The sequence below is a fragment of the Bubalus kerabau genome, chromosome 9 (genome assembly GCF_029407905.1).
Source record: "Bubalus kerabau isolate K-KA32 ecotype Philippines breed swamp buffalo chromosome 9, PCC_UOA_SB_1v2, whole genome shotgun sequence".
Classification (NCBI taxonomy): domain Eukaryota; kingdom Metazoa; phylum Chordata; class Mammalia; order Artiodactyla; family Bovidae; genus Bubalus; species Bubalus kerabau.
In genome coordinates this window covers 25,564,109-25,589,165 of record NC_073632.1, presented here as the reverse complement: position 1 = coordinate 25,589,165, position 25,057 = coordinate 25,564,109, and the positions used below count along the sequence as shown (strand labels likewise).

Sequence of the window (25,057 nt, the reverse complement as noted above, 5' to 3'; positions counted from 1 at the left end):
ACCCACTGTAGTGTTCTTGTCTGGAGAATCCCATAGACAGAGGAGCATGATGGACTCCATTCCATGGGGTTGCAAGTAGTTGGACATGAATGAGCGACTGAACAACAACAGAGACACCAAAGTAGATATTGTTTTTGTCTCCTTTTATTGTGATCTCAGAGTAAACGTGTCTGAGGCCGGTATTCTGTGAGACTGTTTATCTCTAACATGAGAAAAACGTAGACTAGTGACCACCATCAGACAAGTTCTTAGATGTCAGGAGTTGCTGACTTTTTTTTCTCAACGGTGTAAGGCATTGCCATCATGTCTGTTTCCACAAGCTTTAATGTCTGTGAGCTTTGGCGAAATCTGCCCATAGACTAAGATTCCTGGAAATAAGACCTAAAAATAACCTAGTTCAGTTCAGTTCAGTTCAGTCGCTCAGTCTAAAAGCTTATTTATTAGTCAATTGTATTACTAAAGAGTTTCTATTTCCATTGGGAATAGTACTAGGAGCTTCCCAGGTGGCGCTAGTGGTAAAGAACCTGCCTGCCAATGTAGACGAGGTAAGAAATGCTGGTTGGATCCCCAGGTGGGGAAGATCCCCTGAGGAGGGCATGACAGCCCATTCCAGTATTCTTGCCTGGAGAATTCCAGGGACAGAGGAGCCTGGCAGGCTACAGTCCATAGGGTCACAAAGAGTTGGACACGACTGAAGCAACTTAGCATGCACACATGTAGTTATTATAAGGGATGTTTTCTCTTTCTTGTTCAAGTATTAAAAATATCCTTTGTCAGCATATCTGTTGTGACCTGACCTTGTTTTTCTCCAATTGAGAAACACAAACCTTAACTGGCTTAGGAGGAGTTAGTTGATGAGGGTCAGGAATGTAATTGTTGTTTCACCAGGCTGTTCCAAGGAGAAGCAAAATGTCAGTGAAATAAACCTACAGGAGCAGAAAAAGGGTCATCACTGCAAAAAGTGCAGAATTAATCAGGTCAGGGGTCAGGTCAGGCCTGCAAGGAACGAAATCAAGTCCCTGTGAGGTGGTAGGGCCCAGAGATGGGTCAAAACGAGGAACAAAAATGAGGTACATGGAAGGTGTGGGGGGAGGAATAGATTGGGAGTATGGGCTTGACATGTACACACTGCTGTATCTGAAATAGATAACCAAGGAGGATCTACTGTATGTCACAGGGAACTGCTCAATATTCTATAATAAACTTAATAGGAAAAGGATTTGAAAAAGAATAGGTATGTATGTATTTAACTGAATCACTTTGCTGTACAACTGGAGCTAACACAACATTGTTAATTAACTATACTCTAAAATAAAATATATATTTAAAAAAAGGAATGAGGTACATGTGAGCAGAGTCCAAGAAGAGACCCTCACCCTTGTGAAGCAGTGAAATACATTGCCTCTAGGGACCTGTTTGTTCCTCCATGTTCATTTGGCAGGGGGTGCTGATCTGCTAAAGAGGCTACGTCATCAGGAAGTCACCTGACCCAAAATATACAAGGAGAGAGAATATAAAAGCACACACATAAGTTACATATCCAGGTGTAACTTTAACAGAAAACACATCAGTTTGGTTCAGTCTCTCAGTCATGTCTGATTCTCTGTGACCCCATGGACTGCAGCACGCCAGGCCTCCCTGTCCATCACCAACTCCCAGAGCCTACCCAACTCATGTCCACTGAGTCGGTGATGCCATCCAACCATCTCATCCTCTGTCGTTCCCTTCTCCTCCTACCTTCAATCTTTCCCAGCATCAGGGTCTTTTCAAATGAGTCAGTTCTTTACATCAGGTGGCCAAAGTATTGCAGTTTCAGCTTCAGCATCAGTTCTGCCAATGAATATGAATACTCAGGACTGATTTCCATTAAGATTGACTGGTTGGATCTCCTTGAAGTCCAGGGGACTCTCAAGAGTCTTCTCCAACACCACAATTCAAAAGCATCAGTTCTTTGGCACTCAGCTTTCTTTATTGTCCAACTCTCAAATCCATACATAACTACTGGAAAAACCATAGCTTTGACTAGATGGACCATTGTTGGCAAAGTAATGTCTCTGCTTTTTAATATGCTGTCTAGGTTGGTCATAGCTTTTCTTCCAAGGAGCAAGCATCTTTTAATTTCATGGCTGCAGTCACCATCTGCAGAGGTTTTGGAGCCCAAGAAAATAAAGTCTGTCACTGTTTCTATTGTTTTCCCATCTATTTGCCATGAAGTGATGGGGCCAGATGCCATGATTTTAGTTTTCTGAATGTTGAGTTTTAAGCCAACTTTTTCACTCTCCCCTTTCACTTTCATCAAAAGGCTCTTTAGTTCTTCTTTGCTTTCTGCCATAAGAGTGGTGCTATCTGCATATCTGAGGTTATTGATATTTCTCCTGGCAATCTTGATTCCAGCTTGTGCTTCATTCAGCCCAGCATCTCACATGATGTACTCTTCATATACGTTAAATAAGCAGGGTGACAATATACAGCCATCATGTATTCCTTTCTCAATTTGGAACCAGTCTGTTGTTCTGTGTTCAGTTCTTTTTTTTTTTTTTTTTTTATTTAACTTTACAATCAAAATAAATCTGCCACAGGTATACATGTGTTCCCTGTGTTCAGTTCTAATTGTTGCTTCTTGACCTGCATACAGATTACTCAGAAGCCAGGTCAGGTGGTCTGGTATTCCCATCTCTTTAAGAATTTTCCACAGTTTGTTGTGATCCACACAGTGAAAGGCTTTGGAGTAGTCAATGAAGCAGAAGTAGATGTTTTTCTGGAACTCTCTTGCTTTTTCGATGATCCAACAGATGTTGGCAATTTGATCTCTGGTTCCTCTGCTTTTTCTAAATCCAGCTTGAACATCTGGAAATTCTCGCTACATGTTCTGTTGAAGCATGGCTTGGAGAATTTTGAGCATTACTTTGTAGTGTGTGAGATGTGTGCGATTGTGTGGTACTTTGAACATTCTTTGGTATTGCCTTTCTTTGGAATTGGAATGAAAACTGACCTTTTCCAGTCCTGTAGCCACTGCTGAATTTTCCAAATTTGCTGGCATATTGCTTGCAGCACTTTCACAGCATTATTTTTCAGGAGTTGAAAGAGCTCAACTGGACTTCCATCACCTCCACTAGCTTTGTTCTTAGTGATGCTTCCTAAGGCCCACTTGATTTCTGATTCCAGAATGTCTGGCTCTAGGTGAGTGATCACACCATCATGGTTATTTGGGTCATGAAGATGTTTTTTGTATAGTTCTTCTGTGTATTCTTGCCACCTCTTCTTAATATATTCTGTTTCTGTTAGGTCCATATCATTTCTGTCCTTTATTGTGCCCATCTTTCCATGAAATATTCCCTTGGAATCTTTAATTTTCTTGAAGAGATCTCTAGTCTTTCCCATTCTATTGTTTTCCTCTATTTCTTTGCATTGGTCACTGAGGGAGGCTTTCTTATCTCTCCTTGTTATTCTTTAGAACTTTTCATTCAGTTGGGTGTATCTTTCCTTTTCTCCTTTGCCCTTAGCTTCTCTTCTTTTCTCAGCTATTTGTAAGGCCTCCTCAGACAATCATTTCATTTTGCCTTTTTCATTTTTTTTTCCTTGGGGATGGTCTTGATCACTGCCTTCTATACAATGTTATGAACCTCCTCCCATAGTTCTTCAGGCACTCTGTCTATCAGATCTAATCCCTGGAATCTATTTGTCACTTCCACTGTATAATCATAAGAGGTTTGATTTAGAAATTGATTTAGAAATTTAATTTAGAACAAAAACACATAGACCCCAATAAAGATGTTCATATTAAACTAATATGATTGATATGTTATTTTCAGGAGACCATTTTTCAAAACCACAGACCACACAATGACAACAAAAGACACCTCAGAAACAAAACAGAAGATACGTGTTGAGAGCTGAAACCATGTATAGAGTGCTTTGAAGGTGGTGTCTGACATGCCTGAAATCGTCCTCGGTTCCAGGCAATAAAAGCTGGCATTGAAACATGTAAAATATCATGTATGAAACGAGTTGCCAGTCCAGGTTCGATGCACGATACTGGATGCTTGGGGCTGGTGCACTGGGACGACCCAGAGGGATGGAATGGGGAGGGAGGAGGGAGGAGGGTTCAGGATGGGGAATACATGTATACCTGTGGTAGATTCATTTTGATATTTGGCAAAACTAATACAATTATGTAAAGTTTAAAAAAAAAAAAAAAAAAGCGGACTATCCAGGCTTGATCTCTCCTACTTGAATGATTCTCAAGGGGCCTCTTTCCCTCCCTCTAGCTCCTCTTCCACTTAGCATTCAGGAGGACATTTTGCCAAATAAAAATTGGTTCATGTGTTGCCGCAACTTAAAACCTTCAGTAACTCCATGGACTCCTATTTTCCATGGGAGAGCACCTCTCTGTATTCCTTGGTTATTTTTAAGAGATGTTTTTAAGGTTTCTTTGGGATAATACTTTAGTATCTTGGTTCAGCAATGATCAGAGGCTCTTATAGCACAGACTTTTTAGAGCTGTGATCCAAATGTGGGACTCAGAGCTTCCTCTTCTCATGCTATGCATATTAAGCCCATATTAAGAGCACATGGACCTGTTATACCAAACGACGCTGTCAGAAATGTCTCCAAGCCCAGACTCATTGATCTTGTATCTGAGGACATTCACGATCCAGTTCCTGCCAAGACCACCCATCTCCATACCCCTCAACTGTCTGTTCCACACATGTTGTCCTGTGACTTCTTCAAGCTACTTCATTCACTCCACCATTCCCTGTATGCCTCCTGCATAAATCTCTATTGCAGTGCCAATCAGGTTACCAATGTAGAGCAGATCTGAATAGAACAGAGGATGCAATTTATGTGTTGCTACCTCATCCAATCCCTACTGATTAATTTTAATTCTTCTGGCCTATGTTTATAATTATTTTCCTATTAACTACATTGTTAACCTAACTGGCATTGCTAATCTTGACTAAGTGTTTCTACATTCTCTGCGCCAAGATGCCCTTGAGGGCAGACTCCTGTCGTGTGGTGCTGAATTTCTAGCAGTGCCTGGCACATGAAGAGTGAAAGTGTCAGTCGCTCAGTTGTGTCCGACTCTTGTGTGACACTATGGACTGTAGCCTGCCAGGCTCCTCTGTCCATGGGATTCTCCAGGCAAGAATACTGGAGTAGGTTGCCATTTCCTCTTCCAGGGGATCTTCTCAACCCAGGGATCGAAGCCAGGTCTCCTGCATTGCAGGCGGTTTCTTTACCGTCTGAGCCACCAGGGAAGTCCGTATACTAGGTACCTGTTCAGTATTTGCTGACTGAATTTGACTGTTTCTTAAAAAGATTTTTTGATGTGGACCATTTTTTTAAAGTGTTTATTGAATTTATTACAATATTGCTTCTAAGTTTTTTGGTTTTTTGCCCCCAAGTTCTGTGGGATCTTAGATCCCTGACCAGAGATTGAATTGATATCCCCTGCATTAAAAGGTGAAATCTTAACCACTGGACCCCAGGGAAGTCCCGGAATGTCATTTTAAATAAAAGATTTCTCCTTCCAAATATCTACCTTTTTTATTGACCTTGTCTGCTTGGACAGTTGTTTTTGGAAAGAGAAAGGAAGTAAATTTTAAGAAAGTATTCTTTTCTCTTTTCTCCTCTTATAAACCACTGGGTCATAAGTATTGCAACACTTTGTGGCAGTTTCTCTCTGAAGCCTTACAGTTAGTCATTTTGGTTAAAAATGTCCTTACCGATACATGTCTGGCATGATAAGAGCTTTGCAAGAGAACAAATAAAATGCTGCCAAGAAATATAGCCACAGGAACCAAGCTCTGGTTTTTTTTTTTTTTTTTTTTTCTGCTATTGTTGTTTCAAGGTTAAACACTAGACTGATGAAAAATGTATAGAATTATGGAATTTGAAAAGATTTGAAGTGACTTTAAAGGTCATTTGGCTCATCAATTTCCTGAATCCCAATATTTTTGCTACCAAGTGGACGTGCATTTTCTTTGTAGACACAACAGTTCCACTGGTAGGGAATTAAGCACTATCTCTCTTGTGGTACATCTGACTGGTGTGAGAAGTGTTTCTATTGACACATATTCATATATATTCACATATATATATAAAATATACACTTGTAAGTCTAATCATGCTCTAAGAGGTCAAAAGGAAAAATTTCACACCCTTTGCCACATGGCAACTGTTTAAATAGCTCTCTTCCCTAGACACAATCAGCCCAAACTCTTCAACTCTTCGATATCTGCCTCCAGTTTATCATTCAATTGCCTCCTATGCTTTCTTATCTCAACAATTATTTGTTACTTTTAAAGAATGGCATACAAAAAATGAACCCTAAATTCCATGTGTGTCATAATCAGCACTTAAAAATTAGAAACTTTAGTTAAAGTACTATAATTTAATTACTATTGTTTTTATGCAATGATATTAAACTATTGAGAATTTTAAGGTTGCATTGTCTTCTGTACCTCTTTGGCCTTCATATAATACTATGCAATTTATGAGTCCATATGCTCCATTATTTAGTCAAGAATTTTGACCTTTGGAACCATATGTGGAAACTTAAATTTATTCTTTGTTTTTTAAAAACATTTTCCCAGTCTACTGTGATATTCTATCATGGTTTTGTTTTATATGAAACATTTACTGAGCATCTAAAAGGTATAAGACTCCATATTAGACAGTGAGGATGCAAAAATTTGACAAGACATATTCACTGCCTTCTAGAAATTAGAATCCTTTGAGAGAAGACAGGTGGTAAAATCAGTAATTACAGGACAACTTGGAGACAACTTTAACCAAGTTAAACAGTCAAGAAGGGTCCTGGGAGCATGATAGCAATAATTTCACTCCAGAATCACCTCTACCAGGATTCTCTACATGTATTTGCAAATGGACTTTGAAGGAGACCTTCTTTGTTTATGAAAATGCCCTGAGGCCGTTGGTTAATTTAGGCTAAATCACAAGGGAAGATTAACAATGTACACCAAGTCTGGATAACAAAAAGGATGAAATTTTATGTGTTTCTACCTCATCCAATTCTTACTGATTAATTTTAATTCTTCTGGTCTATGTTTATAATTATTTTCCGATTAACCTAACTGGCATTGCTAACCTTGACTAAAGTGTTTCTACATTCTCTGCCATGTATTTTCCTTACCTCTAAGCTTGTTTACATGGTTCTTTATTCTAAGAGCATTCTTCTCAGTTTGCACTAAATACTTTACATCCTTGAAGTTTCAGTTACGATGTCACATTTCCTCCTGAAAATCATCCATAAAACGACCTCTCAAGTTATCCTTCCTGGGTTCCCGTCCAGTGTCTACCATTTAGTACCCACTGGCAAATTAACCTCTCTGCCCTTAGATTTTTCATCTGTAACATGTAAGAAGATATCTCTTGTTTTATGGACTGACACAATGCATATAAAGACCTAGTACAGAACTTAGAAATAAGTATAAGTTAATCATTTTATCATTTTCATGATTGTAATTACCTCTTACTTTTTCTATGTCTTGTACTTAGTCTTAGCAGAAAATCTTTATGGTTTGTTATTTAATGCCTTCCACATAATAACAGTAACTGAAAAATATTCATAGTATATGAATGGACAAATAGATGTGGGTATAACAAATACATCCACAAATATATAACAAATGTGGACATAACAAATATCCTATGTTATATAGGATAAAAGGTCTAGAAAATGTCTCTTCATTTTGCTGATTTTATTATTTATGTTTTACCACGAAAGCTGCAAGGTCATAGAATTAATGCAAATTGAAGTTAAATTTTGTAACTCAAGTCAGGTTTGGGACTTAAAAATTATGTTCAGATATTTCTGCTTCTGACCAGAAAAGCAAATATTTGATATCACTGTTAAATTCTACACTTTAACTTTATGTCTTAGCAAATTAAAAATCTTCTGAAAGTTGTTCCTCTTTTTGAGTGTATTATGAAATATTTAAGTCTTAAATAGTTTAATTCTTCCTTTGAAAGCAACTTTCTTAACCATAGACTTTGAGGTGCATTAGACAAAAGGTACCAGAATAATATTTCTTCATCCATAGTCATGGACCCCCTAAAATCTCCCAAAACTTTATCATTCTATTGGATTGTATATTTGCACAGAAAACAGTTACTGCTTTCACCACATTTTCAAATGCCTTCTGAACTGAGAGTCAGTATATTAAAGCCACCAATGACTTAGAGTTTCTGGAAAGACTACCTCTTTGGCTAGTAAATTCCTTAGTAGAAATGGGGTTTTGTTGTTTAGCTTTGTTTGTTTTTAAGTTCTTGATTATTGAAATATTTGCATTTATAGTTTTGGTAAATTCAAATAAGCCTCCAAATCTTAAAAGATAAACAACTATCTGATGAATTTTATCTCTAAGAAATGTAATAACAGGAGAATTCATAGCTTGAAATCATATAACAAAAGAAAAAAGTGAAAATAATAACCATCAGTATGATAAATGAGAAATAAACCTAGATTTGAAAAATAAGTACAACTGGAAATGAAAAAAAAATTCTTAAAATTGGAAATTCAATGATGCATTGAAGAGGAAGTTAGTCTCAGAAGAAAAAGTATAAACGAACTAGAATATAGACTTGATAAGATTACTCAAAATGAAGCATGGAGTGGAAAAACAAAACAAAATACAGAAATACAAGATACACATACCAAAAACATTCAACTTAAGAAGGAATGGAATTATAGATGAATAAGGAAACCTAAAGGAATGGATAAGAATTTTCCAGAGTTTTAATGAAAGACTTTTATATTCAAAATGAAGAAACATTGATCTGAAGCATGATGAATAAGGAGTCCACAGCTAGACATATAGACAAGTTATGGTGAAAATGCAAAACACACACGCAAAAAGAAAATCTTAGAGGAAGCAAATAAATATAGTAGGCAGTTCCTGCTTCTGTCTCAGATGTGTGTGTGTGTGTGTGTGTGTGTGTGTGTGTGTGTGTGCATATGTGTGTGTGTGCATGCATATGTGTGTATCTATTGTTCCAGTCCCTCCACTGGCCATAATCTGGAGCTTCAAAATTAACACAGCTTGTCAATGCAATACTTGAGAAGCAAAATGTGCAAAGTATCCACCTTTTGCCACACTATGTTGCAAATGGACCCTTTTATTTAAAATCTCAGATAGCATACATTTGTTTTTAAATATCTTAGAGAACATGTTTAATTTTTGACAACTTGTCTATCTCGGAGCTCCTGTGGAATATAGATATAGAAGATTTAGGTACATTTCTGTTAAAAAGGAGTCTTAATTTTCTATTTCCCTACATCTGACCTGACAAAATGTATCTTTTTTTGGTCTACTTTTGCTTTGCGCTTCAAATGGTTCAACCCATGCTTAATTAAGAATAACTCATCACAAAATGCTAGTGTTGACTGATTGGTTCCCAGGGCATCTGGATTTTATTTGTGATTGGACATATTTTTGTCAGAGGCAAGTAAAAAGTTGCCATAAAATACAGTTAACTCTTTCAGATCTTAAAACTTTTAAGTGCTCAGTCACTCAATAGTGCCCAACTCTGCAACCCCATGGACTGTAGCCCACCAGGTACTTCTGTCTGTGGGATTTTACAGGCAAGAATACTGGAGTGGGTTGCATTTCCTTCTCTAGGGGATCCTCCCATCTCAGGGATTGAACCCACATCTCTTGAGTAGCAGGTGGATTTTTTACCTCTAGCACCACCTGGGAAGCAAAACTTCGTAAAACTAAATCAAATTAGTGAATTTTGCTTATAAACTAGTTTATTGTAAATTAACTAGCACTATTTTAAACTCATAAACCCTATCAAGTTATATTATCCTTAGACAGGGGTCTTTTTTAGTATGTTAAGCAGTAATTCTTCAATAGCAAAGGACTGCTGTAGTTCATCTCTCTTCTCACAATATATACTTGTTATGTACTTTATAAATTTTGCACAGTGTTCTTGAAAATAAAATTAAGGCTCTATTAGTGCTTTAAAAACCTAACACGTAAACATTGAAATATAAAGTAATTGCAAAATAACAAGGTGAGGAGAGCCATAGGATCTCTTCCCAGTGAAATAACCATATCTGGTTAAAAAAAAAAAAACTATCAATCAATCTGTCTATCTAGATATCTTGAAATTGTCCTTGGTGGTAGTGGTGGAGGTTGTTTAGTCACAAAGTCATGTCCGACTCTCTTGCAACCCCATGCACTGTAGCCCGCCAGGCTCTTCTATCTATGGGATTCTCCAGGCAAGAATACTGGAATGGGTTGCCATTCCAGTAAGATCCCTCCAGGGGATCTTCCCAACCCAGGAATTGAACCCAGGTCTCTTGCACAGCAGGCAGATTCTTTACCAACTGAGCTATGAGGGAAGCCCCAATGCAGCAAATGAAGATACAATTAGTTCTTCAAAGAAATTTACTAAATCTCAGTGAGGACAGTGAGAGTTTATGGCGTTTGAGCCACAGCCCAGCTCAGTGTGATGGAAGCTTCACTCAGACGGGGAAGGTCCAAGAACATGGGGCCCCCTCCTGCTTAGCTCTCAGTCAAGGCATACAATATACACCTAGGAGGGGAAGGTCACCAAGATTTCTCATCCCCCACGAGCTCTGTATCACAGAAGACCCATTCCAGGCAAGAGCAGCTGAGAGGTCAAACCTGGGGCTCTCTTCCTCTGTCCAACCCCTACTCACAGAGTGGAAAACAAATAACACTAGGGCCCAGGCCTTCACTTCAACTGTCTTCTAGGGCAGAAATTCCAGCCTGTGAGACATAGCAGGGAAAATCAGCAACACTGCTCCCATCCCAGCACTCTCAGGCAAAGATGTTTTTCTGAGAGAGGTGGACCATTGTCCTGGTCCCTGGCTCCTAAGCGGGACAGAGGTCTCACCCACAGAAAGTAATAGGGCGTCAGAGAGCTGTTGTTAATTAAAAAAAAAAAAAAAAAAGCACAATGTGAGAGTTGTGAGCCAAGTTTTATGTGGGGCAAAATTAGGACTGTAGCCCAGGACATAGCATTTCAGACAGTTCTGAGAAAGTTTTCCAAAGAGGTAGCGGGAAGGTCACTATATACGTGATTTTGGTGAAGGGGGAATACATGCAGTCAAGCACATATTTTTTGCAGAGGGTTTCTGCTAGTCATGAGGAGCAGTTATCACCAGGAAGGATTTTAGGGCTTTTCTAAATATGGGGAGATACAAGAATTGGGCTCAGAAAATCGGCTCCTGAAAATATCTATCTGAAGATCGATTCTGCCAGTTTTTCACAGAGCACAGAGTTCCTCAATTCAGCTCTCCACCCTGAACTCTTTCAGCGGGTGTTGAAAATCAGCAGCTGCTGGAAATCGGCAGCTGCAACAGCACATTATTTATCCTTGTAGAGCTAAGTGCCAAGTGCCAGTTTGTAATTGACACTCTGAAATTCTCCTTGACTTTATAGGTCAGCCTAAAGGGGCTATTGAAAACAGAGGAATTCTGGTGATAATAATTAAGAGAAGACGAGAGTAACAAACTAAACTGAAGACTAGCTGTAAATTTACCAGAGAAATATCAGAGAAAGAAGAGTGCCTGGGGTTGAAACAAGCCTCAAAGACTGACCTCAAGTAAAGGAACACAAATTTAATTGAGTAAGACTGTAGAATGGTTTACACCCAGAGCATTGTTGAAAACAACAGAGAAATCAACTAACAAACAGGAGCGTCTAACAGCTGGGTGTGATATCTGCAGAGACAGTTTGACAGCCATCAGGGCAAGAGACAAAGAGAGCCCTGCTAGAGCCTCTGCCTTGCCAGGGTGACCGAGAACTTGAGGAACAGCATCAGAGGCTGCAACTCCAAAGGAAATAGACTTCTAGAAATACTGCAGCCAAGTCACTAAACATAAACAAGCAAGCCCGTCCGAAAGAGGAAGTGTGGAAGGAAAATCATTATCCAGAATCGCTATAATATTTTATTTTCTAAAATATCCAGTTTCCAACAAACAAAAAGGGAAACATTTAAACAAAAAGGAAACCCATACACAGAGGGAAACTACAAGCCTTTCAGAAGACCCAAATGTTAGATACACCTGTCATATCAAAATAACTATTACAAACATGTTTTAAAAACTAAAGAAGACTATGCTAAAAGAAGGAAAAGGAAGGGATGATGACAATCGCTCAAAATAGAGCATATTGATAAAAGGAAAGAAATTACGAAAACAGAATCAAATGTAGAAATTCTGAAGATGAAAAGTAGAGTAAGTGACATGAAAAAAGCTCTCTCTTTCCTCTATTTTGCGTAAGGGGAATTAAAGTATCATCTTATTTACCTTTGAACATTCCTGTCCAGTAGCAATAATTAGCAATAATTGTTCCATAATTTCCAAATTTACTTTTTCATTTATTCAATTATCTACTCAACCCAAAGTGTACAGTCTGCAGAGTGAACTCAAGCAATGTGTATGTGTTTTAATGGTTTATTTTGCATATGTATGGTAATTGAAATATCACCACTTTTCTATAACTAGAAAGAGCAAAAGTCAAATAAACCAGGAGAGTAAGCAGGGGATATTGAACATGGTTAGCATTAGAATAGAGCATGTATTCATTCTACAAAACATGGTTTTCAGTACATTAAATGCAATGCTCTATTTCCTGTGTTTCTAGCTGAAGTTTTTCACTCCCCATCTCATACTGAAAACCTGAAATTAAGATAGAATGTTTTACAAAGTCATCTGATCAGTGTTAATGTTAAAATCAGAACCTTTTGCTGTACACATTACTTTTTCAGTGTTTTGTTTTAGTAAGAAAGAATGTGCATTTAGATTGTAGAAACCAAATTTATCAATTTATCATTACCTTTGATATTCAGCTATCAAGGTTAAATAGTATTTCTAAGTAAACATTAATCTTGTTAGTGTTTCCAAATACCCACAATCTTTAAATTAAATATAAACATGCAGTTTGATACAATAATATGTCTTATTTTTATTATATCATTTATGTAGTCTTTGTAAGAGAAGCCTAAAATTAAAAGCAAATAAAATCATTAAAATTTAAAATATATATTTGACATTCCAGAATTTAACGGGTAGTAAATTCTATTCCTGTGAAGAACAGATCTGGCATCAAAAAATATGCAGTAGTCAGCATGCTTTTTAAAATGAAAGAAAGCAGAATAAAGAGATTCTTACCTCTTGGTCTCTGCAAGATTCTATGTATAAAGTAGAGACAATGGAACTTTATCTTAACTACATTTAGCATCCTTTGTTCCTTCACTTTGCAAACAGCTTTTCCATGTGATTATTCTAGTCCCTTAGGGATGATTGGCATCTCTATTCAAATCTAGTAAATAATAATGATATATACTTAGACATGTGTCAGACTACCTGTAAATTTATTCAAGGCTTTGACCCATTTTATATTGGTTCTTTTATTCATATGTAAAAATATTTTATTTTTTTATTTAAAAATTTTATTGACATATAGTTGATTTACAACATTTTGCCAATCTCTGCTGTATAGCAAAATGACTCAGTCATAGACATATCAACATTCTTTTTCTATATTCTAGAAGAGCTTCAAAATGGAATGAATTTTTATTTTGGTAGTTAAACACATGATACCAGATTCAAACCCGGTCTCAGATTGTGACTCCATCTCCCATTCTTCCTGCCTCAGTTTTCTCATCTGTAAAACAGAGATATTAAAAGCTCTTGTCTCATAGCATTATTATGAAAATTGATGTGTTAATACTTTGTGTCCCAGATAATTACTGATGTATTGCTACCTTATCCTTATCCTTAAAACACAGGTTCATATATGATTTTCAACTATAAATTAATTTAAATTAATACCAGGATAATTTAAATGATACTTCTGACAGAACATTGTGTCATAAAAAATGGCTACACACACTCACAGGATTTCTATTGAAAATGAGTCTTGTGACTGGAAGACATCTTTTTTGTTGATATAAATGTTCTCTAAGGATTTTATATCACATCATGGAGGCAAGCCATGCTTCTTAAATCAAAATCTCTCATTTTTTTTGAAGACTCTTTAAAACAAATTTATAAACTTTGGCGTTCATTCTAATTATGTCAAGTTCAAATCATGCAAAGTTTGGAGTCGTAGTATTAAGAGAATAATTTTTTTAAAAATGATTTTTGATTGATCTATACTGTGGACCCTTGAACAACAGGGCTTTGAACTTCATGGGTCCACTTAGATGCAGATTTTTTCAATAGTAAGTATCACAGTACCACACCATCTGTGGTTGGTTGTAACCTCAGAACCACAGGTACAGAGGAATCTTGGATACAGAAGTCTGACTTTAAAGTCATATGTGGACTTCTGACTGTAGGGGGTCAAAACTCCTAACCCCACCTAGTTCAAGGTTAAGGGTACTACCTCAACTAGTACACCTGTAAAGATAGTGAAACTTGCCCCCTGAGCTAAGTCCCAAAGGATCACAAAAGCAATTTCTCTGTAGCTTTTCTCTGTAAACTCACTCACATAAAAAAAGGGAAGGGCATCATCTCAACACCATTTGAGAAGGGGGTTGGGCACAGACTGGAGTCGGTCACGAATCATACTACTCCTCAATTTGAATGTATGCCGTTTATATAATTGCATGATTTATACGCTGAGAAAGATTGAGGGCAAGAGGAGATGGGGGCAACAGAGGATGAGATGGTTGGATGGCATCACTGACTTAATGGACACGAGTTTGAACAAACTTCAGGAGATAGTGAGGGAGAAGGCAATGGCACCCCACTCCAGTACTCTTGCCTGGAAAATCCCATGGGTGGAGGAGCCTGGTAGGCTGCAGTCCATGGGGTCGCAAAGAGTCGGACACGACTTCACTTTCACTTTCACTTTTCACTTTCATGCATTGGAGAAGGAAATGGCAACCCACTCCAGTCTTCTTGCCTGGAGAATCCCAGGGACGGGGGAGCCTGGTGGGCTGCCGTCTATGGGGTTGCAAAGAGTCGGACACGACTGAAGCGACTTAGCTGCAGCAGCAGCAGGAGATAGTGGACAGAGCAGCCTCATGTGCTGCATGTAGTTAATGGGGTTGCAAATAGTCAGACATGACTTAGAGACTGAATAACAACAACAATAACTTATATTACTATTTTAGAGTTGATCATCCATGTTGACCAAGAAATGCAGAAGGCTGCAGATAAGAAAAAAGTTCGTTTGTGCTCTTAGGAATTTTAACTCAGGAGACACAGAATTGGGTTAAACTGAGAACATTCAAGGAAAGAGAGAGTCAGGAGCTTATAAAGGCAAAACTCATGAGGCTGTTAAACTTGTTAGGCAAGAATTATAATGGAAAGAAAGCATTTGGCCTTAAGGCATAGGGTGACACAAGTTATTTAGGGTAAGGATTCAACAAGCAGCTTGAGTTTCTGGAACACTGGGCAGGTGCCCTGTGTTAAGACAATAAGTGGTCAAAGTTCTGACCCCAGCTGTGCTGAGACCTACAGAAGTTATACTTCCTCAGTGGCCTCCTGCCTCGATTTTAGAAAGCCTCTTGTTAATACTGACTACATTTTGATCTTCCTTTCACATCACTGACCCGTCAAACGACTTCCTCTGTTAAATGCATTCTGTTAGTAATGATTACAATTGTCACTCCCATAGTTATTTATGCAACATGTTGTTTCTAGCTTTTGTGGCTTATGTAAATATCAGTCATCTTTCCTACATAGTCATTCATTCTTATACTATACTGTTACAGTTTTATGATACGCTATTGTGAATATAATACTGTTGAAGCCTTTATCTCGGGGCTTTAAAAAGAAGCAACTCCTGCAGCTCAATTCCAGAAAAATAAATGACCCAATCAAAAAATGGGCCAAAGAACTAAATAGACATTTCTCCAAAGAAGATGTACAGATGGCTAACAAACACATGAAAAGATGCTCAACATCACTCATTATCAGAGAAATGCAAATCAAAACCACTATGAGGTACCATTTCACACCAGTCAGAATGGCTGCGATCCAAAAGTCTACAAGCAATAAATGCCAGCATTATAGAGGGTGTGGAGAAAAGGGAACCCTCTCACACTGTTGGTGGGAATGCAAACTAGTACAGCCACTATGGAGAACACTGTGGAGATTCCTTAAAAAACTGGAAATAGAACTGCCATATGATACAGCAATCCCACTGCTGGGCATACACACCGAGGAAACCAGAATTGAAAGAGACATGTGTACCCCAATGTTCATCGCAGCACTGTTTATAATAGCCAGGACATGGAAGCAACCTAGATGTCCATCAGCAGATGAATGGATAAGCAAGCTGTGGTACATATACACAATGGAGTATTACTCAGCCATTAAAAAGAATACATCTGAATCAGTTCTAATGAGATGGATGAAACTGGAGCCTATTATACAGAGTGAAGTAAGCCAGAAAGAAAAACACCAATACAGTATACTAACGCATATATATGGAATTTAGAAAGATGGTAACGACAACCCTGTATGCGAGACAGCAAAAGAGACACAGATGTATAGAACAGTCTTTTGGACTCTGTGGGAGAGGGCGAGGGTGGGATGATTTGGGAGAATGGCATTAAAACATGTATAATATCACATAAGAAACCAATTGCCAGTCCAGGTTGGATGTAGGATACAGGAAGCTTGGGGCTGGTGCACTGGGATGACCCAGAGGGATGGTGTGGAGAGGGAGGTGGGAGGGGGGTTCAGGATGGGGAACACGTGTACACTCGTGGCAGATACATGTTGATGTATGGCAAAACCAATACAATATTGTACAGTAAAAAAAAAAATAAATATAAAAAAATTAAAAAAAAGAAACACATCTTTAATATTCACTGTCAACAGAAATGCTTGACCCTTTATTGATGTATTCTTATGTATCCTATGAGGTTGCAACACAGAAAATCAAGAGAACTGCCATATATCTGAACTCAGGGGAAGCTTGGACACAGGTGTGTCTTTAAGAGCCCTAGTAATCCTCTTTGGATGAAAGGGAGAAAATCTTTAGGTTAGACAATATCAGAGATTCTTCTCTGTTGAACATGTTATTGAACTAGGTTGAAATAATTCTTTCACAAAACCAAGGGGTATGAATGCTCACCAGGATGTAAATTTGATAAAGTAGTCAGCTTAAAATCTTTCACTAGTCAAGTAATACAAGACAAATATCTTTGCAGCTCAATCTTTGCACTGATACTTCAAGTAAACTCATCGCTATGGAAAACCATAGATCACTCATCCTTCATTTTATGAACTGACAAAAAAATGTGAGGTTAGAAATAGGTTAATAGTTGTCTATAAAGACTGTTGATGATGTCAATGGATTATAAAGCGTTTTAGATGTTATTATTCCCAGTTTTGCTTAGAAATTCATCAACTGCATTCTGACTATTCTCTACAGATTAAGTTCAGTATTTGTTCTAGTATTTTAACACAGAATAATTCATAGCAATATTAAAATGGATGATTCTGCTGAAGTTTGAAAGTGATGAGTCCAGCCCTGGGAGAAGGGTGCTGAGAAGCAGGGGAAATTCTGAGGGTCTGACACAACCTCTTCCCCTTGAGAAGAGTCTGCTCCAAGAGTGTGATGGTCTGGGCTCAGTACTTCATCACAGGCTCTTCTCAAGGGGAAGGCGGTGTGCCAGAACAGAGGAAGAAACAGGGTTCTTATCCAGAGATTTCCTTCGATAATGAGGTAGATTTCATTCAATAATAATTGACAGGAAGGACATAACTAGGGAGACCCCCAGCATTGGATATAGGGATGGTTTCTCTGAGGACCTATAAGGATAAGAATACCCATGTATTGGAGCCCTAGACTGAAATATCTCAGCAAAGGGGACTGGCTCTCTCACTGAGAGGAGACAAAGTATAGGTGATGCCATGGAAAAGTCAAAGGCTCTTTGTGCAAGCCAAGATCTGTTATGTCCAGCCAGATGGGCTTCCGTTGGTTTCCAGTAGGAGAGGAAGAGAGTTCATGTGGTTGCCTGTGTGGTTTGCTGATTGAGCAGGAATGGACTTTGAGGATAAGTCTCTGGTGTTAGTGGTAATTCAATTCTGGAGAAATCTTTCTCAGTTTACTTTTCCAGATGTACAGCAAAGTGATTCAATTATGCATATATATATATATATATTCTTCTTTTACATTACCTTCCATTGTAGGTTATTATGAGATATTGAGTATAGTTCCGTGTACTGTACAGTAGGTCCTATTGGTTATCTATTTTATATACAGTAGTGCATATATGGAGAAGGCAATGGCACACCACTCCAGTACTCTTGCCTGGCAAATCCCATGGATGGAGGAGCCTGGTGGGCTGCAGTCCATGGGGTCCCTGAGGGTCGGACACGACTGAGCGACTTCACTTTCACTTTTCACTTTCATGCTTTGGAGAAGGAAATGGCAACCCACTCCAGTGTTCTTGCCTGGAGAATCCCAGGGGCGGGGGAGCCTGGTGGGCTGCCGTCTGTGGGGTCGCACAGAGTCAGACACGACTGAAGTGACTTAGCAGCAGCAGCAGCAGCAGTGCATATATGTTAATCCCAAACTCCTAATTTATCCCTCCATGCTTTCCCCTTTGGTAACCATAAGCTTATTTTCTATATCTATGACTCTGTTTCTGTTTTGTAAATAAGTTCATTTGTTTAGAGTCCACATATAAGTTATGCCATATAATATTTATGTTTCCCTGTCTGACTGGCTTCACTTAGTATGATAATCTCTAAGCCCATCCATGTTGCTGCAAATGGCATTATTTCATTAGTTTTTATGATTGAGTAATATTCCATTATATGGCATCTGGTCCCATCACTTCATGGGAAATAGATGGGGAAACAGCAGAAACAGTGTCAGACTTTATTTTTTGGGGCTCCAAAATCACTGCAGATTGTGACTGCAGCCATGAAATTAAAAGACGCTTATTCCTTGGAAGAAAAGTTATGACCAACCTAGATAGCATATTGAAAAGCAGAGACATTACTTTGCCAACAAAGGTCCGTCTAGTCAAGGCTATGGTTTTTCCTGTGGTCATGTAGGTATGTGAAGAAAGCTGAGTGCCGAAGAATTGATGCTTTTGAACTGTGGTGTTGGAGAAGACTCTTGAGAGTCCCTTGGACTGCAAGGAGATCCAACCAGTCCATTCTAAAGGAGATCAGCCCTGGGATTTCTTTGGAAGGAATGATGCTAAAGCTGAAACTCCAATACTTTGGCCACCTCATGCGAAGAGTTGACTCATTGGAAAAGTCTCTGATGCTGGGAGGGATTGTGGGCAGTAGGAGAAGGGGACGACAGAGGATGAGATGGCTGGATGGCATTACCTACTTGATGGATGTGAGTTTGAGTGAACCCCGGGAGTTGGTGATGGACAGGGAGACCTGGCGTGCTGCGATTCATGGGGTTGCAAAGAGTCGGACATGACTGAGTGACTGAACTGAACTGAACTGAATATTCCGTTGTACAAATGTGCCACATCTTCTTTATCCATTCCAATGTCAATGGACATTTATGTTACTTCAATGTCTTGGCTATTGTGAATAGTGCTGCTATGAATATTGGAATTGATGTAAGTTTTTGCATTATGGTTTTCTCCAGGAGTGGGGTTGCAGGGTCATATGGAAGCTCTATTTTTAGTTTTTACAAGAACTTCCATACTCTTCTCCATAGTGTTCTAGTGTTCTGTGTACTTAGTCACTCAGTCATGTCCATCTCTTGCGGCTCCATAGACTGTAGCCTGCATGGGTACTCTGTCCATGGGATTCTCCAGGGAAGAATACTGGAGTGGATCCCACTCCTTAGTAGATGCACCAATTTACATTCCCACCAACAGTGTAGGAAGGAATCTTTTCCTATTTGTCCACCAAATAATCTGACAATTTCAATCACCACCAGAAAACAAGGTCCATTTATGTATGAAGGAAAACACAGTTCTCAAATTATGTGTCACCTCTGGCCAAGATTGTACTTAGACAATCACATCAAAAACATAGAACCCCAGCATCTAATGGGCCAGGAGGACTTAATTCTATTGTGCTGCAGAACACAATCTATAGAAAAGAGTTCAATGGTAATAGAATGAGGCTCAAATACAGAAACAGTGATCTATAAATATTTTTGAATTAATATAAGCTTTGACTTTAAGAAGTTATGGTTATTAAATTTTAAATCTCAAGCATGATATACTCATTCAAGTGCAAAATTTTTATTGTCTAAAGACCTCATGTGAGCATCCTCTTCACAGTTCATGTTTGATCACTGATAGCCTGATTTAATCAATCTCCACAGAAACATTGGGATACAGTATCAATAATTATGTAAGATTTCATGTAATGATTATTTCTCAAATTTTAATATTCTTTTCCAATGTTGGTTGTATATATCTTGAAAAGTACAACATTTTAACTTTATAAAAGATATGTAGCTGCAATGGTGGAAACAGCAGTTTCCATTAGAGACTTAGGTAAAAATGGTCAGGGAAAGATGAACTCTCAGGCTTTGATAAATAAAATTACCTGGGGTCACTTTTTGCAGATCCTATTTGAGATCTTTCTTTTGATCTGTTCAGAATTCTTGTGTTTTTTAACTTCATGATTTTTGTAAGACTATGAAATTTTCCTTTAAAACATGTGTCAGATGTTTCAAAACAAAACTGAATTGTCATCAAAGGAAATTGTGATACAGGAGGAAGCTGAGGAATTGGTTCACATAAGAGATACTGTTACATTTCAAAAGGTTCTGTATAAAAATGATAATTGACATTTCAAAGCTGAGACACAATTGCATGATCATCAGCAATCCAAGATCTATGTTTACGAGTCAGAGGAAGGAAAAAGTCCAGTGAAAATTTGAGTTCCCCTATTCCTGTGGAAAGTCCATGTGGATCTCATGGACAGTAATTGGATTGCATGGAACAACTCCTCACTGCTATGCAACTGTCAAAATGCCTGACAGGAATGGAGCAAATGCTAACTTTTCAGAGTTGTGAGAGAATCTTCATTTGAGCAAAGAAAATACAGCATGCAAAAAATTAGCTGTATTGAGTCAGTTTTCTGAAAATTGCCCCTTTGTGTCCAACTGACAATGAACAGGGTATGGGTAAGTAATCAATCACTCAATTTATGAAACAAATACAATACTGAAGCATTATATCAAGTGGTCTAGGAAATATACACAAGCATAAACCTAACTCCATCCAAGAGATTATAAACTTATTTTAATTCATAAATACATGGCTTCTAAGTAAGTGTAACTCATTTATTGAATGACATGAACTCCATAGAAGCATAAAGAAGAAAGAGCTTTATCTTTCTCCCACTATGACCTTCAAATATACCATCAGATCACCTTTTATCATACACAGAGAAACTTAAAATTTTATTTTAAGGTATTAAAAAGTCTAGTTTACTTAAACCCCCAAAACTCATATGTCTTTGCCCTGCCAAATAAAGATGGTGTAGCTTCTTTAATCAGAGAAGGCAATGGCAACCCACTCCAGTATTCTTGCCTGGAGAATCCCAGGGACAGAGGAGCCCAGAGGGCTACCGTCTATGGGGTTGCACAGAGTCGGACACGACTGAAGAGACTTAGCAGCAGCAGCTTCTTCAATGGCTGACATTATAGACTACTTTAAGTAAACTCTTTTTACATTTATACCTGTAATTCCTAAGAACATATGTGGCTCCCCCTGTCTTTCCTGCCCAATTCTAGCAACGGGATAAGCCAGATATTTGAAGATCTGTAGGTTAGCAAACATCCAGCCAGTATAGAAGACACTTGTTTCTCCAACCTTTTGGATGCCTCTTCAACTTGGATTGATTGGTGAGAAAGCAGACTCATCTCTCTAATCCCATAAATTTCATTAAAAGATCTTCATGATAAATCTCTAGCCTTTTCCTACAAAGGCTAGTTATGGGAGTGAGAGAAACTGGTCAAAGACCACATAGGCTACCTCTTAGTATATCCCCATGGATGTATTTAGGAATTCTGCTTAGAACTTAGGAATCTGTCATCCACTGTCCCAGCTTTTAGGGTTTAGCTACTATTTTGGGGTAACACAGACTGTGTTGTTCCATATCCTATTCTAGTAAGTGTAAGTGAATAAAGGATCTAACTTTCTTAATTTACATCATGGGGGCTGATTTGCCTCAAAGATTCATGAAGCATAAAGTTCAGGACATCTTATTTGCTTCCAAGGACCTGTGCCCCGTTTTGTATCTATAATTTTGTATTCTTCCCCTTAGACTTGTCTCTCTTAAATATGTAAGCTTTAGGGCATACATAAATTGGATTTACTCCTGAGAGTACATGATTAGTTGAAGACCATTAAGTTTAACTTGAGAGGTGGCCAAGTCACTACTGAGACTTTCAGGGAAAGCTCTATAAAGGAGGACTTTAAAAATTTCTCATTTTAAGATTTTTTAAGGGAGACTTGATTGTGGAATTAATATAGATTCTATATAGACCTATAATTTTAAAGGACTCTAAGAAATAGCAGAGTATCTCAAGGAAAAACTTTTGCTTTACTATCACCAATATGCTATTTCCATGAGATTAATGTTTTGCATCTAGAATAGGGCATAATAGTCTATTTCCGTTTGTTGTAAGTAATGCAGCAGTGTATGTGCTTTCTCTCACTTCCAATCATTCAGGCATCTTATTTTGATCCTTAATCCTAAATGTCATTTTAGGAATGCAGTACACAGAAGCCAAGAGATCCTCTTTTCATACTAAATTTAACCCAAATTTCACATATATTAAATACCTCTGTAACTTTTCCACATGTATTTTTGGTGATATCTCAACTTAGGATCTCATTGATAATGTACCACCTTCTTCATTCACAGACTATTTTCCCTTCTAATTCTGTCTGTTGTTCAATTTCTATTCTCCTGTTCTAGTTTTATCTTTCTGTATCCGTTTAGGAACATACAAAGAACTTCAAAAGCCTTTTCTGTCTTTGTTTTACTTTTGCATTTTTCTCCTTGAACATTACTATTTGTTTTACTAATGCTTTTCAGGTAACTTTTCGATGTGCTTTGAAGTGCTTCCCTTTCATGTAAAACACTTCTTCCTATCAAAAAAAAAAAAAGGCCACTCATTTGTTCAGTTCTGTGTTTGTGAACTACTGTTGCTTTGTAGTAAAAGCTGAGCTATTTGGCGTACTTTGCATTCACAAGGAATATAAGATGTGTTAGGATCACAGAATGGCTGATCGGGCAGCACCAGGCTCTCATAGAAACCCACTGAGAACAAGAGGAGCTGCTTCTCAAATGCACAGACTTCAGATTAGCATTTCTTTGTCTTCCAACATACCACTTTTCAAACCCATCAAGGGGATATCACTTCCTTCGACTTTTCCTCTACCATTACTCTCAAAATGTCTTCTGACCATTTATGTCCTAGAAACATGACAAGCTGTGATTTTGGAGTTTGGAGGCAGCCATAACTTTAATAAATGTGGACTGTTGCTTAGTTGCTAAATCTTGTCTGACTCTTTTGTGACCCCATGGACTGTAGCCGGCCAGGCTCCTCTGTCCATGGGTTTCCAAGCAAGCATACTGGAGCGAGTTACCCTTTCCTTCTCCAGGGCATCTTCCCAATCCAGGGACTGAACCTGCAGACTCCTGCCATGTCTCCTGCAGTGACAGGCAGATTCTTTCCTACTGAGCCACCAGGGAAACCAAGAAATGTGGATAGGCAAAGTTAAAAAAATAAGAAAAGACTATAATCATCATTAAAAAAGAATATCATCCTAACTGCATATTTGGAGAATCAAGAAGACTCATATAAAGAGTTCTATAATGGAAAGGTAGTCTATCTTTCCTTAATGTTCATTAAAATAATGAAAAATTTCTTGCAGTTTTTCTAACAAATTTTGCTTTAAAATAATGTGTGTTACCTCATATGTTAATAAAATATCCATGTAGATAAATATATGTGTGTGCATGTGATGATAATAAAATATGGTAGCTATCCATTAGATGAATATTTGTGTTGTTCCCCTCCCCCCTCAGATTAAATAATAGAAACAAAACTAACTGAAAATCCTTTTATCTAACCTCAAGGAACAGACTTATTCAGAAATCTTATTCAACTTATTCAGCTAGGAATCAATTTAATCATTACTCCTTTATGAAGATCTGATGACATAAAATATATATTTTCTTCATTCTAAAATACATTAACTTTTCCTAGACTCTATTTTATCTATTTCATCTTTATATTTAGATAAAATATCTAAAGACTATATTCAGTATCCAAGGGCTGATGCTAAACCCATACCAAAGCCAAAATTATAAAAGTGATATTGCTTTCTAAAAGCATATAAGCAATAGCACACACCTTAGTAAACTAATTCTTGAATCTAATGTAGCATTTTAACTTTGTGTCTGCTCCCACTCCATATAGTCACAGTACAATTTGAAATTCTCAGAGTTCTTTTTCGTAGAAAATATTAATAACTAAAACTGGTATCGTTAGAGAGCATAATGAAATGTTTCTAATCACAGATTTGCGATTGTTCTCAGTGTGTCATGCCTCCAGTTTAATGCCTTAAAATAGCAATTACAATACTCTAAATCTAATTTATTAAGATGACAATAATGGAATTAGAGGATGAATGCACAGATAAAAATCTCTTCTCCAAATGAAGAATAATTATTCCTGCTGGAAAATTATCAGAAACAATTCTGGGCTTCTCTAATATCATACTAGGTAATTTGCTATATTTAATGGGATTGCAAATATTTACTACTTAGTAACTCCTGTAAAATTCAATATAGTCTACAAGTAAGATTAGTGAGGGAATATGAATCTTATATTTAAATATCACACTAGAGTTTACTTTAGAGTAGAAATGCACTTAGAAATAATATAGTCTAATCTCATTTATGAGTAAACCGAGTCCCAAAGAAGCTAAAAAAGGTAAGTAAAAGACTACATTAATAGGGAGTTGCCTGGTGTTCAGTGGCTATGACTCCATGCTATCACTAACAAGTGCCAGGATTCTATACCTGGTTGGAGAACTCAGATTTCACAAGCTGAGTGACCTGGCCAAAAACTAATAG

General features: G+C 37.8%; 1 long non-coding RNA gene across 1 annotated transcript in view; it reads right to left on the bottom strand.

Moving 5' to 3' along the window:
• LOC129659973 (uncharacterized) overlaps positions 1-25,057 on the bottom strand; it is a 56,262-nt gene that overhangs the window by 4,978 nt on the left and 26,227 nt on the right. The window lies entirely within an intron of this gene.